At 37.9% G+C, this 17,605-nt stretch overlaps 1 pseudogene; it reads right to left on the bottom strand.

Annotated features, from left to right (window-relative positions):
* Positions 1–238: 238 nt before the first annotated feature.
* LOC116755910 lies at positions 239–888 on the bottom strand (annotated as a pseudogene).
* Between the last annotated feature and the right edge of the window lie 16,717 nt (positions 889–17,605).

Below are 17,605 nucleotides of genomic sequence, written 5' to 3'. Positions count from 1 at the left end.
GAAACTCAAGAAGGAGCTGTGTTCCAAAACAGCTAAATATGCAGGTCTGAAAAAATTAAACCATTTTGTTTAACTGCCACATTCACTCCAAAGCCCATTCATCTCCTTCAGCAACCCAAAGATTAAGCACACGTTCTGCTTAGCTATATAAAAAAGTGGCAAACATGCTGCACCAGTGACATCACAGGACAGTTGCCTATAAACTAGACTTCTGATGCTGGGCTTCAGCTTCATTTTCTCACAGGTCATCATCTTCATCCAAGAGAGCAGTTGTCTGAAAAACCTCTAGCTCATGCTCACACTGCACTGCCAAGGCTGGGTCCATGACCACCTCTGGTGGGTAAAGAGCAGGCATGGCGATGAACTCCAAGTTAGGGTCTTTGATCAGTTTCAGAAGAAGGGCTTTTCAAAGTTGTAGTTACTTTTGGTGGAAATGTCATAGTGCTGAGGATTCTTCTTTTGGTGGAAGACAATTGATTTTGCTTTAACTTTTCTGTCCTTAACATCCATTTTGTTGTCACACAACACAATGGGGATGGTTTCACATACTCATACCAGATCTCTATGCCCATGAGGCACATTCTTGTAACTTATTTTTTTCTTGTAACTCTTAGTGTTACATCAAACATTATGATGATACACTGAGGTTGGATATAATAACCATCTCTCAGTCTACCAAATTTCTCCTGACCAGCTGTATTCCATGAATTGATTAATAGGTCTTCTGTTGGTATGGAACACAATGGGATGGTCCTCAACACCCAAGGTAGCTATATACTTCTCAAATTCACCAGTGAGATGACATTCCTCAAATGTAGTTTTTCCAGTACTGCCATCACCAACCAATACATGTTTGAACTGAACTTGGGGTTCTCCTTGGGCAGCCATCCTGATGTTACTTCCAGAAGCGTCTCCACACCCGTCTGACTGAGGGCTCTGAATCCCAAGTTTCGATCCTTAGTTTCAATAAATATATTCATCTTTTCATTAACTTACTCATTGAATTATTTATTGAAACTTTATCAAATATTATAAAACAGGCACTGAGCTCTGTGGTAAAGATACAAATATAAGTAAGATATTTTCCTGGCTCTTAAAGGACACCTGTCTAGTGGGGAAGATACACTGATGTATACAGTGCTGTAGTTGAAATATGTGCAGAATAGAACTGGAGTCCAAAGAGGAAATAGACTATTTAATTGGATAGCAGACAGAAAAGACTTCATAGAGAAGTAATACTTAAGCTGCATCTTGAAAGATGAGCAAATACTCACCAGGTCAGTGGTGGGCAAGGAATCAGGGCTTTCCAGGCAGGAGAAGCAAAGTAGCATGATGTTCTCAGAGACATTTCAAGAAGTTTGAAAGGGATTGATTGTAGAACTGTGGTATAGAATGAGAAGGGAGAGGTAAGTAGGACCCAAATCATGGAGGACCTTATATGCCAGACCACAGAGTTTGGACTTTATCCTGTAGGTAAAAGTGCTTTAATTAGCAGAGTGACATGGTCATAATTATGTGCTCAGATACACCACACTGGTTATGATGCAGAAAATGGATGGAGACATTAGAGCCTGGGAAACCAGTTACATTGCTATCATTACATATCAAGTGAAGGATGATGATTACATCATCTTATAGATCAGAATATGTCACCCGAAAATATGTCACTCTGGCATAATGATTATTTTGAGGTGAAAGCAATTGAGAAAAAGAGCACAGGACGAGCTCTCTACATTCCTACTATGTACCTGAAAGCAAGATAACAAATTCCCTTTGTGAAGATGTCCTCCTTCCCCTTTATATACCAGGGAGAGAATAGCAATCTTATCACCAGAGATGAGATGGCACCGAGAGTCCACTAACTTGTCATTATCCACTTTTAGCTTCCCATATATTTGCCTTTCTACAATTTGCCACCCCTAGAAGCTTAAAGTTCCGTTTCTTCATCTTGTCCCTTCTCTTTAAGTGTATCCTCCTTCATCCAAATGATACCAAAGCCTCCAAGATTAGCCATTTCTTTGGAATTATCCTCTTCTTTCTATGAAGACTGCCACACCCTGCTCCATGCCACATAAAAATTTTATCATCAGATAAATGTGTATGCCTTTTTTGCTGTTACTCTTTCACTTGTCAGTTTATTTCATACATCCAGCTGGAGAATCTAAGACAGTAGAGGAGAAATTTCTTCCCCTCCAGTCTGAAGTCATAGACAAAAGGATGAAGAAATATGAATGATGTGATAGAGGTTGCATTAATGAAGCTTGATTAGATGTGCATTAATGAAGCTTGACTAGATGTGAAGAGGGGATGGAGTAAAGTACTACCCAGAGTGACAATCGAGTTCCTGGATGGGTAAATAGCTGGGCATTGATGCCATCCACCGAGGTATCAAACATAGCAGGAAGAGCAACAAAACATTTCGAGAGAAGATAATGTGGTTTTCATACCGGACAGGGTTCTTGGCCTTCCCCAATAAATAGAAATTGACTAGAGGCCAGAAAAGAAATTCAGGCAAGTTTTATTGGGGCCCCTGCTGTAGCAGTGGGGAGAGAAAAAAAGTAACAAGTTCTTGCTCTTCCCCTGAGACGTAGCAAGCTCTTTCCTAATATGGGGTGTGGGTAGCGGTGTGTCCAGGAGTAGGGCCGGAGAGGCAGCTTAGGTTTTTTTTTTTTTAAACATCTTTATTGGGGTATAATTGCTTTACAATGGTGTGTTAGTTTCTGCTTTATAACAAAGTGAATCAACTATACATATACATATGTTCCCATATGTCTTCCCTCTTGCGTCTCCCTCCCTCCCACTCTCCCCATCCCACCCCTCCAGGCTGTCACAAAGCACCAAGCTAATATCCCTGTGCCTTGCGGCTGCTTCCCCCCAGCTGTCTACCTTACTACGTTTGTTAGTGTGTATATGTCCATGACTCTCTCTCGCCCTGTCAAAACTCACCTTTCCCCCTCCCCATATCCTCAAGTCCGTTCTCCAGTAGGTCTGCGTCTTTATTCCTGTCTTACCCCTAGGTTCTTCATGACATTTTTTTTTCCTTAAATTCCATATATATGTGTTAGCATACGGTATTTGTCTTTTTCTTTCTGACTTACTTCACTCTGTATGACAGACTCTAGGTCTATCCATCTCATTACAAATAGCTCAATTTCATTTCTTTTTAAGGCTGAGTAATATTCCATTGTGTATATGTGCCACATCTTCTTTATCCATTCATCCGATTTACAATAGCCCGGAGATGGAAACAACCTAAGCAGCTTAGGTTTTTTCCCACCCTTTTTATTTTTTCAACATCTTTATTGTAGAATAATTGTTTTACAATGGTGTGTTAGTTTTTGCTTTATAACAAAGTGAATCAGCTACACATATACATATATCTCCATATCTCCTCCCTCTTGCATCTCCCTCCCATCTTCCCTATCCCACCCCACTAGATGGTCACAAAACACCGAGCTGATTTCCCTGTGCTATGCAGCTGCTTCCCACTAGCTATTTATTTTACATTTGTTAGTGTATATATGTCCATGCCATTCTCTCACTTTGTCCCAGCTTACCCTTCCCACTCCCCCAGTCCTCAAGTCCATTCTCTACATCTGCATATTTATTCCTGTCCTGCCACTACATTCTTCAGAACCATTTATCTATTTATTTATTTACTTCGAGTCCATATATATGTGTTAGCATATGGTATTTGTTTTTCTCTTTCTGACTTACTTCACTCTGTATGACAGATTCTAAGTCCATCCAGCTAACTACAAATAACTCAATTGCGTTTCTTTTCATGGCTGAGTAAATTCCATTGTAAATAGAGCTGCAATTAACATTGTGGTACATGAATCTTTTTGAATTATGTGTTTTTCAGGGTATATGCCCAGTAGTGAGATTGCTGGGTCGTATGGTAGTTCTATTTTTAGTATTTTAAAGAACCTCCATACTGTTCTCCATAGTGGCTGTATCAATTAACCTTCTCACCAGCAGTGTAAGAGAGTTCCCTTTTTCCAGATCCTCTCCAGCAATTATTGTCTGTAGATTTTCTGATGATGGCCATTCTGACTCGTGTGAGGTGATACCTCATTGTAGTTTTGATTTGCATTTCTTTATGATTAGTGATGTTGAGATCCTTTCATGTGTTTGTTGGCCATCTGTATATCTGCTTTGGAGAAATATCTATTTAGGTCTTCTGCCCATTTCTGGATTGGGCTGTTTGTTTTTTTGATATTGAGCTGCATGAGCTGTCAGTAAATTTTGGAGATTAATCCTTTGTCAGTTTCTTCATTTGCAAATATTTTCTCCCATTCTGGGGGTTGTCTTTCCCCTTGTTTATGGTTTCCTTTGCTGTGCAAAAGCTTTTACATTTCATTAGGTCCCATTTGTTTATTTTTGTTTTTATTTCCATTTCTCTAGGAGGTGGGTCAAAAAGGATCTTGTTGTGATTTATGTCATAGAGTGTTCTGCCTATGTTTTTCTTTAAGAGTTTTACAGTGTCTGGCCTTACATTTAGGTTTTCAATCCATTTTGAGTTTATTTTTGTGTATGGTGTTAGAGAGTGTTCTAATTTCATTTTTTTACATGTAGCTGTCCAGTTTTCCCAGCACCACTTATTAAAGAGGCTGTCTTTTCTCCTTTGTATATTCTTGCCTCCTTTATAAAAAATAAACTGACCATATGTGCGTGGGTTTATCTCTAGACTTTCTATCCTGTTCCATTGATCTATATTTATGTTTTTGTGCCAGTACCATACTGTCTTGATTACTGTAGCTTTGTAGTATAGTCTGAAGTCAGGGAGCCTGATTCCTCTAGCTCCATCTTTATTTCTCAAGATTGCTTTGGCTATACAGGGTCTTTTGTGTCTCCGTACAAATTTCAAGATTTTTTGGTTCTAGTTCTGTAAAAAGTGCCAATGATAATTTGATAGGAATTGCATTGAATCTGTAGATTGCTTTGGGTAGTATAATCATTTTCACAATATTGATTCTTCCAATCCAAGAACATGGTATATCTCTCCATCTGTTTGTATCATCTTTAATTTATTTCATCAGTGTCTTATAGTTTTCTGAAGACAGGTCTTTTTTCTCCTTAGGTAAGTTTATTCCTACATATTTTATTCTTTTTGTTGCATTGGTAAATGGGAGTGTTTCCTTAATTTTTCTTCAGATTTTTCATCATTAGTGTATAGGAATGAAAGATATTTCTGTGCATTAATTTTGTATCCTGCTACTTTACCAGATTCATTGATTAGCTCTAGTAGTTTTCTAATAGCATCATTAGGATTCTCTATGTATAGTATCATGTCATCTGCAAACAGTGACAGTTTTACTTCTTCTTTTCCAATTTGTATTCCTTTTATTTCTTTTTCTTCTATGATTGCTGAGGCTAAAACTTGCCAAACTATGTTGAATAATAGTGTTGAGAGTGGACAACCTTGTTTTGTTCCTGATCTTAGAGGAAATGGTTTCAGTTTTTCACCATTGAGAATGATGTTGGCTGTGGGTTTGTCATATATGGCCTTTATTATGTTTAGGTAAGTTCCCTCTATGCCTACTTTCTGGAGGATTTTTACCTTAAATGGGTGTTGAATTTTGTCAAAAGCTTTCTCTGCATCTATTGGGATGATCATATGGTTTTTCTCCTTCAATTTGTTAATATGGTGTATCACATTGATTGGTTTGCATATATTGAAGAATCCTTGCATTCCTGGAATAAACCCCACTTGTTATTGCATATGATCCTTTTATTGTGTTGTTGGATTCTGTTTGCTAGTATTTTGTTGAGGATTTTTGCGTGTATGTTCATCAGTGATATTGGCCTGTAGTTTTCTTTCTTTGTGACATCTTTGTCTGGTTTTGGTATCAGGGTGATGGTGGCCTCGTAGAATGAGTTTGGGAGTGTTCCTCTCTCTGCTATATTTTGGAAGAGTTTGAGAAGAGTAGATGTTAGCTCTTCTCTAAATGTTTGATAGAATTCACCTGTGAAGCCATCTGGTCCTGGGATTTTCTTTGTTAGATTTTTAATCACAGTCTCAATTTCAGTGCTTGTGATTGGTCTGTTTATATTTTCTATTTCCTCCTGGTTCAGTCTTGGAAAGTTATAGTTTTCTGAGAATTTGTCCATTTCTTCCAAGTTGCCCATTTTATTGGCATATAGCTGCTCGTAGTAAACTCTCATAATCCTTTGTATTTCTGAAGTGTCAGTTCCTATTTCTCCTTTTTCATTTCTAATTCTATGGATTTAAGTCTTCTCCCTTTTTTTCTTGATGAATCTGGCTAATGGTTTATCAATTTTATCTTCTCAAAGAACCAGTTTTTAGTTTTATTGATCTATGCTATTGTTTCCTTCATTTCTTTTTCATTTATTTATGATCTGATCTTTATGATTTTTTTCCTTCTGCTAACTTTGGGGTATTTTTGTTCTTCTTTCCCTAACTGCTTTAGGTGTAATGTTAGGTTGTTTTTTTCAGATGTTTCTTGTTTCTTGAGGTAGGATTGTAATGCTATAAGCTTCCCTCTTAGAACTGCTTTTGCTGCATCCCATAGGTTTTGGGTTGCTGTGTTTTCATTGTCATTTGTTTCTAGGTATTTTTTGATTTCCTCTTTGATTTCTACAATGATCTCTTGGTTATTTAGTAACATATTGTTTAGCCTACATGTGTTTGTGATTTTCACATTTCTTTTCCAAGTAATTAATTTCTAATCTCATAGCGTTGTGGTCAGAAAAGATGCTTGATATGATTTCAATTTTCTTAAATTTACTGAGGCTTGGTCTGTGTCCCAAGATGTGATCTATCCTGGAGAATGTTCTGTGTACACTTGAGAAGAAAGTGTAACCTGCTGTTTTTGGATTGAAAGTCCTATAAATATTAATTAAATCTATCTAGTCTATTGTGTCATTTAAAGCTTGTGTTTCCTTATTAATTTTCTGTTTGAATGGTCTGTCCATTGGTGTAAGTGACATGTTAAAGTCGTCCACTATTATTGTCTTACTCTTGATTTCCTCTTTTATAGCTGCTAGCAGTTGCCTTATGTATTGATATGCTCCTATGTTGGGTGCATATATATTTATAATTGTTATATCTTCTTCTTGGATCGATCCCTTGATCATTATGTAGTGTTCTTCCTTGTCTCTTGTAACATTCTTTATTTTAAAATCTATTTTATCTGATATGAGAATTGCTACTCCAGCTTTCTTCTGATTTCCATTTGCATGGAAAATCTTTTTCTATCCCCTCACTTTCAGTCTGTATGTGTCCCTAGGTCTGAATTGGGCCTCTTGTAGACAGCATATATACAGGTCTTGTTTTTGTATCCATTCAGCCAGTCTATGTCTTTTGGTTGGAGCATTTAATCCATTTACATTTAAGGTAATTATTGATATGTATGTTCCTATTACCATTTTCTTAATTTTGGGGGGTTTGTTTTTGTAGTTCCTTTTCTTCTTTTTTGTTTCCCACTTAGAGAAGCTCCTTTAGCATTTGCTGTAGAGCTGGTTTGGTGGTGCTGAATTCTCTTAGCTTTTGCTTGCCTGTAAAGATTTTAATTTCTCCATTGAATTTGAATGAGATCCTTGCTGGGTAGACTAATCTTGGTTGTAGGTTTTTCCCTTTCATCACTTTAAATATGTCCTGCCACTCTCTTCTGGCTTGCAGAGTTTCTGCTGAAAGATCAGCTGTTAAGCTTATGGGGATTCCCTTTTATGTTATTTGTTGTTTTTCCCATACTGTTTTTAATATTTTTTCTTTGTATGTAATTTTTGGTAGTTTGATTAAAATGTGTCTTGGCATGTTTCTCCTGGGATTTATCCTGTATGGGACTCTCTGCACTTCCTGGACTTGACTGACTCTTTCCTTTCCCATATTAGGGAAGTTTTCAAATATAATCTCTTCTCAGTCCCTTTCTTTTTCTCTTCTTCTTGGACCTCTATAATTCAGAAACTGTTGCATTTAATGTTGTCCCAGAAGTCTCTAAGACTTTCCTCAATTCTTTTCATTCTTTTTTCTTTATTCTACTCTGCAGTAGTTATTTCCACTATTTTATCTTCTGGGTCACTTATCCGTTCTTTTGCCTCAGTTCTTCTGCTATTGATTCCTTCTAGAGAATTTTTAATTTCATTATTGTGTTGTTCATCATTGTTTGTTTGCTCTTTATTTCTTCTAGGTCCTTGTTAAATGCTTCTTGTATTTTCTCCATTCTATTTCCAAGATTTTGGACCATCTTTACTATCATTACTCTGAATTCTTTTTCAGGTAGACTGCCTATTTCATCTTCATTTGTTTGGTCTGGTGGGTTTTTACCTTGCTCCTTCATCTGCTGTGTGTTTCTCTGTCTTCTCATTTTGCTTAACTTACTGTTTTTGGCATCTCCTTTTCTCAGGGTGCATGTTCATAGTTCCCGTTGTTTTTGTGGTCTGCCCCCAGTGGCTATGGTTGGTTCAGTGTCTTGTGTAGGCTTCCTGGTGGAGGGGGCTGGTGCCTGTGTTCTGTTGGGTGAGGCTGTATCTTATCTTTCTGCTCAGCAGGACCACACCTGGTGGTGTATTTTGGGGTAACTGTGACCTTATGATTCTAGGCAGTCTCTCTGCTAATGGGTGGTATTGTGTTCCTATTTTGATAGTTGTTTGGCATAGGGTGTCCAGCAATGTAGCTTACTAGTCATTGAGTGAAGTATTCTTACAGGAGAAAAGTACAAATAGACATAAACAAGAGAGGAAAGCCATGTGAAGTGGGAGACAGAGATTGGAGTAATGTGTCTACAATCCAAGGAACATCAAAGATTGCTGGCTACCACTGGAAGCTAAAAAAAAAAGCATGAAATGGATGCTTCCTCAGAACCTCCAGAAGGAACCAACCACATAGTCACCTTCATTTCAGACTTCTAGTCTCCCGGAATGTGAGAATAAATTTCTCTTGTTTTAAGCTGCCTGGTACTTTTTCCTTGTAATGTTAGGGGAGCCACTGACCAAAACCATGTGCCCTGGCCAGACACGATAGTAACCACTTGCATGAGTTATCTTACTACAGGAGATCTTTGTAAGGAACTCAGAAATAACAAGGTACCACAAACTGGAAGAATTAAGGAAAGGTCAAAAGGAGAGAGGAGATGTTAGTCCATATGTCCTACCAACCTCCCAGAACCCTTCTCACTGGAATCCATCTTGGCTGAGCCATGCACACACCACCACCACCAGGAAGACCTTGATTCAGAATGATTGGCCAGAGACAATCCAGAAACTAACCCCATTACCATAAAACCGAAGACTGCGAGCCACGTGGCAGAGCAGTTCTCCTGGGTTCCCTTACCCTGCTGCTCTCCACCCGGACACCCCTTCCCAGTAAAGTCTCTTGCTTTGTCAGCACCTGTGTCTATGGTACAATTTATTTCTGAGTTTTAGACAAAAGCTCACTCTCGGGCCCTGGAACAGGTTCCCCTTCCTGTAACAGTAATTTGTTATGCCACCCTGCGAAACTAATGCATCTCCCTGTTGAGTTTTCTTTCTCTGCATTTGTCTCTCACAGCAATCAGAGTAATCCTTTTGGAGCCCAAGTCAGATCATCCCATTGTTTTACTGAAAGCTCTCCAGTGGCTCCTGTCTTAGAGTAAAAGCCAAGGTCCGCTTAAGGACCTTCAAAGCCCTTGACACTGGGGAGTGATGATCTGGTCCCAGTTACCTTTCCAGCCACATCTCTTAACCAACTCTCTCATGACCCCTCCCAGCACCCACAGAACACAGAGCTCTAGCCACACTTAAGTGTTTCTGGAACTTGTTTCCCACCTGCCTAGAATGCTTTTCTCCCCAGGATGTTTCTGTTGGCTTATTTCCTTACCTCTTTCAACTCTCAAATAACACAGTATCAGAAAGAGGCATTCTCAGAACACCCTATCTAAAATAGTGTCACTCTTCTCTCTTCTCCTTACTCTGCACCTGACATCATGTACACATACAGATAAGTATGAATATGGACGCGGATATAGATTATGGATTTGTAATACAACTCATCTCTCCCAATAGAATACAAATTCCCTGAAGACAGGAATTTTGTTTTGTTTGCTGCTGCATTCCCATTACCTATGTCTGAAATGTCATATCAGTGTGTTTTTGCCTGTCTTTTGACACATCACAATTACTTTGCGTTAAGGATAATTTCTTTATGTCTCATCTCTTCTAGTGGACTGCAAGCTTCTTAAAGTTAGAAACTCTGTTTCAGTCATACCTGCCTCACTTTCTCCCTCTGCCTAACCTAAGAAAGTACTTTGTAGATAGTCAATGCTCAAAACATACTAATTTTTTGGACCACGTTTCTATGAAGTATTTTATCCATTGTTTTTAAGTATAAAAACTGTATAAACTAAAATTTGAATTTCTTATTTTTTAAAGACTTTTAAGGATAAGCTCTCCTAAAGATCTTGGATTTTTGTAAGTTCCTTTTGGGAAGAGAGCAATTCTATAAAATGTTGTAATCCAAATCATTCTTTAGTGAAAAATGATCTTATCCTCTTTGATATTTATTAAATGTCAATAACATATGTAGTTCTTGGCATATTAGATTTTGCTTCTTTAAAAATGTCAGGTATGATGTAAGCCATGTATTGAAAGGACTATAAAAGATAATTAATTTGAACTTTCCTAGTTTTGAGATTTTGTCACTTCCAACAGAGAGGTGTGGCATGGGCTAAAGTACCTGATCTAAATATATAAAGAAAAGTTTTTTCAGATTTTAACTGGCATCTCAGGGAAGTTGTTTGAACCATTTATGTAGTCCTCTAAGATAAGCATTCCTAAGTACCATACTTATAATTTCTTCAGGTCAAATTTCCAAAAATGAACCTGACAAAAGCGTTCTAATTTATTCACTAATCTAAGTCTCTGAGGATTTTCTGAAAGCAGGACTCCTGCCTATCTAAAATAGAGGTGTCAGCAAGGCAAAGACTTGATCAAGGACATGGGCTCTCAAAATGATTTGTCCAAGGAGGATTTGCAATGGGCATAAAGAGTCTATAAATTAGTACTTTTAATTAGGAAATTCAAAGTTTAAATAAACTTTATTTAAACAAACTTGCCTAAGTCTGTATGAGTTTAAAATATAAGAAGAGTCAGGAAGGATTCACCCTCTTTTTAAAATTTTACTTAATTTTTAGCTTAAAATGATGATAATTTGAGTAGTTACTTGACTATAATATGAGTAAATATAATTTGAGTAATTCAGACCAAAGATTTAGAGTGATATTGGGAGAAGTCAGATTCTAAGATCCTTGAAGGTAAAGAGGAGGTGTATGCTTTATTTACTTTGTGTCCTCTGGCCCCTGAACAATTCCTGGCACATATGAGGTGCTCACTAAATGTTGGCTGAAATAATCTGGGTTATAACCACCACTCATCAGAAAGCCAAGCCATCAATAATAGTCCCAGGTCAGGAAACCCCCTTACTTCCCAAGGTATGCCAACTCAGCTCAGGCCTTTTCCCATAAAGTCCCCAGTGACTTCTCCTGTCTCTTCTCTAACCTCATTTAACCTTGACTGTCACTTCTCAAGTGAGCAGTTGTGGTGTTTGTTCAGTTCTCTGCAAGAGCCCTTTATCTCAAGTCCTTTATCAATTTATCAACTCCTTCCAGAGGGCAAAGAGCATTTCCTATCTTTGCATTCAGTGAAACAAAAACTGTTAGCATCCTGTGGCTATAATCCCTTCACACTTGGATTGTGTAACAATTGATTGTCTGAATGACAGCCTAGGAACAGCCTAGAGAGCTAAAGATCTTTGACCTTCCTAATTACACCTGGAGGAAGAGGGGGTGCTTGTCTACAACTCATAAGTACCTATGTCTAGTAATAAAATTAGAGTTGTAATCTGTGCTGAAGGTCCTGTACCTCTCATTTGTGCTTTCTCTCTGAACTGGGGAAGAAGGCTATTCTACCCCTTAATTCCATCGCTTAATTCCATCAGGAGCTCATGTTTTTGATTCAGTATCTTCATTACTAGAGGTCCCTCATAGTAACAATAGTTCTCAGATTTGGCTGCACATGGTAATCACCTGGGGGAATTTTTAAAAATACAGATGCCTGGTTCTCATCTTAGAGATTTTGATGTAGTTCATATGGGGTGCGGCTGAGCATTTACATTTGTCAAATCTCCCCAGTTGATTCTAATATGCAGTAAAGTTAGAGGACTGCTGTTATTGAACTCAGATTCAGCTGCTTTCCACTCAAAGGCTGATACTTGACAAGTGCTGGTTAGAAAGGAAAGGTTGCTTTATTCAGGAGGCTGGCAACCTGGGGAGAAGGCAGACTCAGTATCCAAGAACCAACTCTGACAGTTTTTTAAAGGGAGAAAAAAGGGATTAATCACAGTTAATCATTTGGGGAAGGGTTGAGAGTTTTTGCTGTCTTCCACTGTGTGCAGGTTTTCTTCTGATTGGTTGGTGGTGAAGTAACAGGGCAGTGTTCTAGGACTCTTGTACTTAGCCTGAAGTTACCATCCTTCACTGGGTGGGAGCCTTAGTTTCTACAGAAAAGCTCAAAAATATATTGTTATATATATTCTTTAAGGAGGATCCAGGACTCTGACCCATCACTGCACTATTGTTTCTTGACTGCTCCTCATTTGTTTCTGCATTTCCCTCCCTTCCCTGATTAGAAACTGTTTGAAGCTGCTCTTCGGAACTCAGGGAAGGTCAAGGAAACTGAATGAAACCTATTTTCTACAAACAAGAAATGAGGGAAAGGATTTGTACCCTGGAGAACCCCACAGGGTCTTGCTTGATTTCATTGTCCTTGTAGAGCATATAGGACATGCTTAAGCTGATATCAATTATTGATTTTGGTGGGGTCTTGTCTGTCTCTTTGCCTTTTTGTGTGTGTGTGAAAAAACAAAATTAGCCAGATAATTCTACAGGGAACTCCCTAATGCTAAACCCACATGTTGCTTTACAGCCGGCTGTAGTCACGTGCAAATCACAATGGGGAATTACAAGAAGGAATTTGCCTGAATGTAACATTCCGCAGCCTTTCCCAAGTTGGAAATTTACTGTTTTTTTTTTTTTTTTTTTTTTTTTTTTTTTTTTAAACATCTTTATTGGGGTATAATTGCTTTACAATGGTGTGTTAGTTTCTGCTTTACAACAAAGTGAATCAGCTATACATATACATATGTTCCCATATGTCTTCCCTCTTCCGTCTCCCTCCCTCCCACTCTCCCCATCCCACCCTTCCAGGCTGTCACAAAGCACCGAGCTAATATCCCTGTGCCTTGCGGCTGCTTCCCCCCAGCTATCTACCTTACTACGTTTGTTAGTGTGTATATGTCCATGACTCTCTCTCGCCCTGTCAAAACTCACCCTTCCCCCTCCCCATCTCCTTAAGTCCGTTCTCCAGTAGGTCTGCGTCTTTATTCCTATCTTACCCCTAGGTTCTTCATGACATTTTTTTCCCTTAAATTCCATATATATGTGTTAGCATACGGTATTTGTCTTTGTCTTTCTGACTTACTTCACTCTGTATGACAGATTCTAGGTCTATCCATCTCATTACAAATATCTCAATTTCATTTCTTTTTAAGGCTGAGTAATATTCCATTGTGTATATGTGCCACATCTTCTTTATCCATTCATCCGATGATGGGCGCTTAGGTTGTTTCCATGTCCTGGCTATTGTAAATAGAGCTGCAATGAACATTTTGGTACATGACTCTCTTTGAATTTTGGTTTTCTCAGGGTATATGCCAAGTAGTGGGATTGCTGGGTCATATGGTAATTCTATTTGTAGTTTTTTAAGGAACCTCCATACTGTTCTCCACAGTGGCTGAACCAATTCACATTCCCACCAGCAGTGCAAGAGTGTCCCCTTTTCTCCACACCCTCTCTAGCATTTATTGTTTCTTGATTTTTTGATGATGGCCATTCTGACTGGTGTGAGATGATATCTCATTGTAGTTTTGATTTGCATTTCTCTAATGATTAATGATGTTGAGCATTCTTTCATGTGTTTGTTGGCATTCTGTATATCTTCTTTGGAGAAATGTCTATTTAGGTCTTCTGCCCATTTTTGGATGGGGTTGTTTGTTTTTTTGTTATTGAGCTGCATGAGCTGCTTGTAAATTTTGGAGATTAATCCTTTGTCAGTTGCTTCATTTGCAAATGTTTTCTCCCATTCTGAGGGTTGTCTTTTGGTCTTGGTTATGGTTTCCTTTGCTGTGCAAAAGCTTTGAAGTTTCATTAGGTCCCATTTGTTTATTTTTGTTTTTATTTCCATTACTCTAGGAGGTGGGTCAGAAAGGATCTTGCTGTGATTTATGTCATAGAGTGTTCTTCCTATGTTTTCTTCTAAGAGTTTGATAGTTTCTGGCCTTACATTTAGGTCTTTAATCCATTTTGAGCTTATTTTTGTGTATGGTGTTAGGGAGTGATCTAATCTCATACTTTTACATGTACCTGTCCAGTTTTCCCAGCACCATTTATTGAAGAGGCTGTCCTTTCTCCACTGTACATTCCTGCCTCCTTTATCAAAGATAAGGTGTCCATATGTGCGTGGGTTTATCTCTGGGCTTTCTATCCTGTTCCACTGATCTGTCTTTCTGTTTTTGTGCCAGTACCATACTGTCTTGATTACTGTTGCTTTGTAATATAGTCTGAAGTCAGGGAGCCTTATTCCTCCAGCTCCTTTTTTCGTTCTAAAGATTGCTTTGGCTATTCGGGGTCTTTTGTGTTTCCATACAAATTGCGAAATTTTTTGTTCTAGTTCTGTGAAAAATGCCAGTGGTAGTTTGATAGGGATTGCATTGAATCTGTAGATTGCTTTGGGTAGTAGAGTCATTTTCACAATGTTGATTCTTCCCATCCAAGAACATGGTATATCTCTCCATCTATTTGTATCATCTTTAATTTCTTTCATCAGTGTCTTATAATTTTCTGCATACAGGTCTTTCGTATCCTTAGGTAGGTTTATTCCTAGATATTTTATTCTTTTTGTTGCAATGGTAAATGGGAGTGTTTTCTTGATTTCACTTTCAGATTTTTCATCATTAGTATATAGGAATGCCAGAGATTTCTGTGCATTAATTTTGTATCCTGCTACTTTACCAAATTCATTGATTAGCTCTAGTAGTTTTCTGGTAGCATCTTTAGGATTCTCTATGTATAGTATCATGTCATCTGCAAACAGTGACAGCTTTACTTCTTCTTGTCCAATTTGGATTCCTTTTATTTCCTTTTCTTCTCTGATTGCTGTGGCTAAAACTTCCAAAACTATGTTGAATAAGAGTGGTGAGAGTGGGCAACCTTGTCTTGTTCCTGATCTTAGTGGAAATGCTTTCAGTTTTTCACCATTGAGGATGATGTTTGCTGTGGGCTTGTCATATATGGCTTTTATTATGTTTAGGAAAGTTCCCTCTATGCCTACTTTCTGGAGGGTTTTTATCATAAATGGGTGTTGAATTTTGTCGAAAGCTTTCTCTGCATCTATTGAGATGATCATATGGTTTTTCTCCTTCAATTTGTTAATATGGTTTATCACATTGATAGATTTGCGTATATTGAAGAATCCCTGCATTCCTGGAATAAACCCCACTTGATCATGGTGTATGATCCTTTTAATGTGCTGTTGGATTCTGTTTGCTAGTATTTTGTTGAGGATTTTTGCATCTATGTTCATCAGTGATATTGGCCTGTAGTTTTCTTTCTTTGTGACATCCTTGTCTGGTTTTGGTATCAAGGTGATGGTGGCTTCGTAGAAGGAATTTGGGAGTGTTCCTCCCTCTGCTATATTTTGGAAGAGTTTGAGAAGGATAGGTGTTAGCTCTTCTCTAAACGTTTGATAGAATTCACCTGTGAAGCCATCTGGTCCTGGGCTTTTGTTTGTTGGAAGGTTTTTAATCACAGTTTCAATTTCAGTGCTTGTGATTGGTCTGTTCATATTTTCTATTTCTTCCTGATTCAGTCTTGGCAGGTTGTGCATTTCTAAGAATTTGTCCATTTCTTCCAGATTGTCCATTTTATTGGCATAGAGTTGCTTGTAGTAATCTCTCATGATTTTTTTTATTTCTGCAGTGTCAGTTGTTACTTCTCCTTTTTCATTTCTAATTCTATTGATTTGAGTCTTCTCCCTTTTTTTCTTGATGAGTCTGGCTAGTGGTTTATCTATTTTGTTTATCTTCTCAAAGAACCAGCTTTTAGTTTTATTGATCTTTGCTATTGTTTCCTTCATTTCTTTTTCATTTATTTCTGATCTGATTTTTATGATTTCTTTCCTTCTGCTAGCTTTGGGGTTTTTTTGTTCTTCTTTCTCTAATTGCTTGAGGTGCGAGGTTAGGTTGTTTATTCGAGATGTTTCCTGCTTCTTAAGGTGGGCTTGTATTGCTATAAACTTCCCCCTTAGAACTGCTTTTGCTGCATCCCATAGGTTTTGGATCGTTGTGTCTCCATTGTCATTTGTTTCTAGGTATTTTTTTATTTCCTCTTTGATTTCTTCAGTGATCACTTCGTTATTAAGTAGTGTATTGTTTAGCCTCCATGTGTTTGTATTTTTTACAGATCTTTTCCTGTAATTGATATCTAGTCTCATGGCGTTGTGGTCGGAAAAGATACTTGATACAATTTCAGTTTTCTTAAATTTACCAAGGCTTGATTTGTGACCCAAGATATGATCTATCCTGGAGAATGTTCCATGAGCACTTGAGAAAAATGTGTATTCTGTTGTTTTTGGATGGAGTGTCCTATAAATATCAATTAAGTCCATCTTGTTTAATGTATCATTTAAAGCTTGTGTTTCCTTATTTATTTTCATTTTGGATGATCTGTCCATGGGTGAAAGTGGGGTGTTAAAGTCCCCTACTATGAATGTGTTACTGTTGATCTCCCCTTTTATGGTTGTTAGTATTTGCCTTATGTATTGAGGTGCTCCTATGTTGGGTGCATAAATATTTACAATTGTTATATCTTCTTCTTGGATCGATCCCTTGATCATTATGTAGTGTCCTTCTTTGTCCCTTTTAATAGTCCTTATTTTAAAGTCTATTTTGTCTGATATGAGAATTGCTACTCCAGCTTTCTTTTGGTTTCCATTTGCATGGAATATCTTTTTAAATTTACTGTTTTTAACACTATTTTTCATGCTGAGTCTATAATAAGTGACTTGATAGTTTTCAGGAGAGATAACCAATATAAGAGTTAAAGTAATACATATAGCTGATTCACTTTGTTGTACAGTATAAACTAACACAATGTTAGTTTACTACATCTGTGCTGTAGGTGAGGGTAGAAGCTACCTGCAAGACTTCACTTACCCTGCAGGAAAAAAGTATAAATCCCTTTATCTTCCATGGTTGCTTGCTTGTTCTGAAGCTCCCATTTTTACTAATAGCTAAAGAAAAACAAAAGTTAATTTGCTGGTTAATGGTAATCCAGTCCGTTAAAAGTCCTAACTCCTTCTCAGGGTAGTTTTAGCCTTCAAAGCTTTGCACCCCTTCCCAGTATGAGTGTTCATACTCATGGAATTGGAGTGTGTGTGTGTGTGTGTGTATGCCTGCCTTGTGTGCTGGCTTTCCCTGATGGCTGCTGCTGACCTTTGTGCAGACCCACTCAGACCTCTATAGCTGGTATAAAGATTATTTTAAAGTGAAAAC

Source organism: Phocoena sinus, chromosome 6 (assembly GCF_008692025.1).
Source record: "Phocoena sinus isolate mPhoSin1 chromosome 6, mPhoSin1.pri, whole genome shotgun sequence".
Lineage (NCBI taxonomy): Eukaryota > Metazoa > Chordata > Mammalia > Artiodactyla > Phocoenidae > Phocoena > Phocoena sinus.
This window is presented reverse-complemented; position numbering and strand designations above follow the sequence as displayed.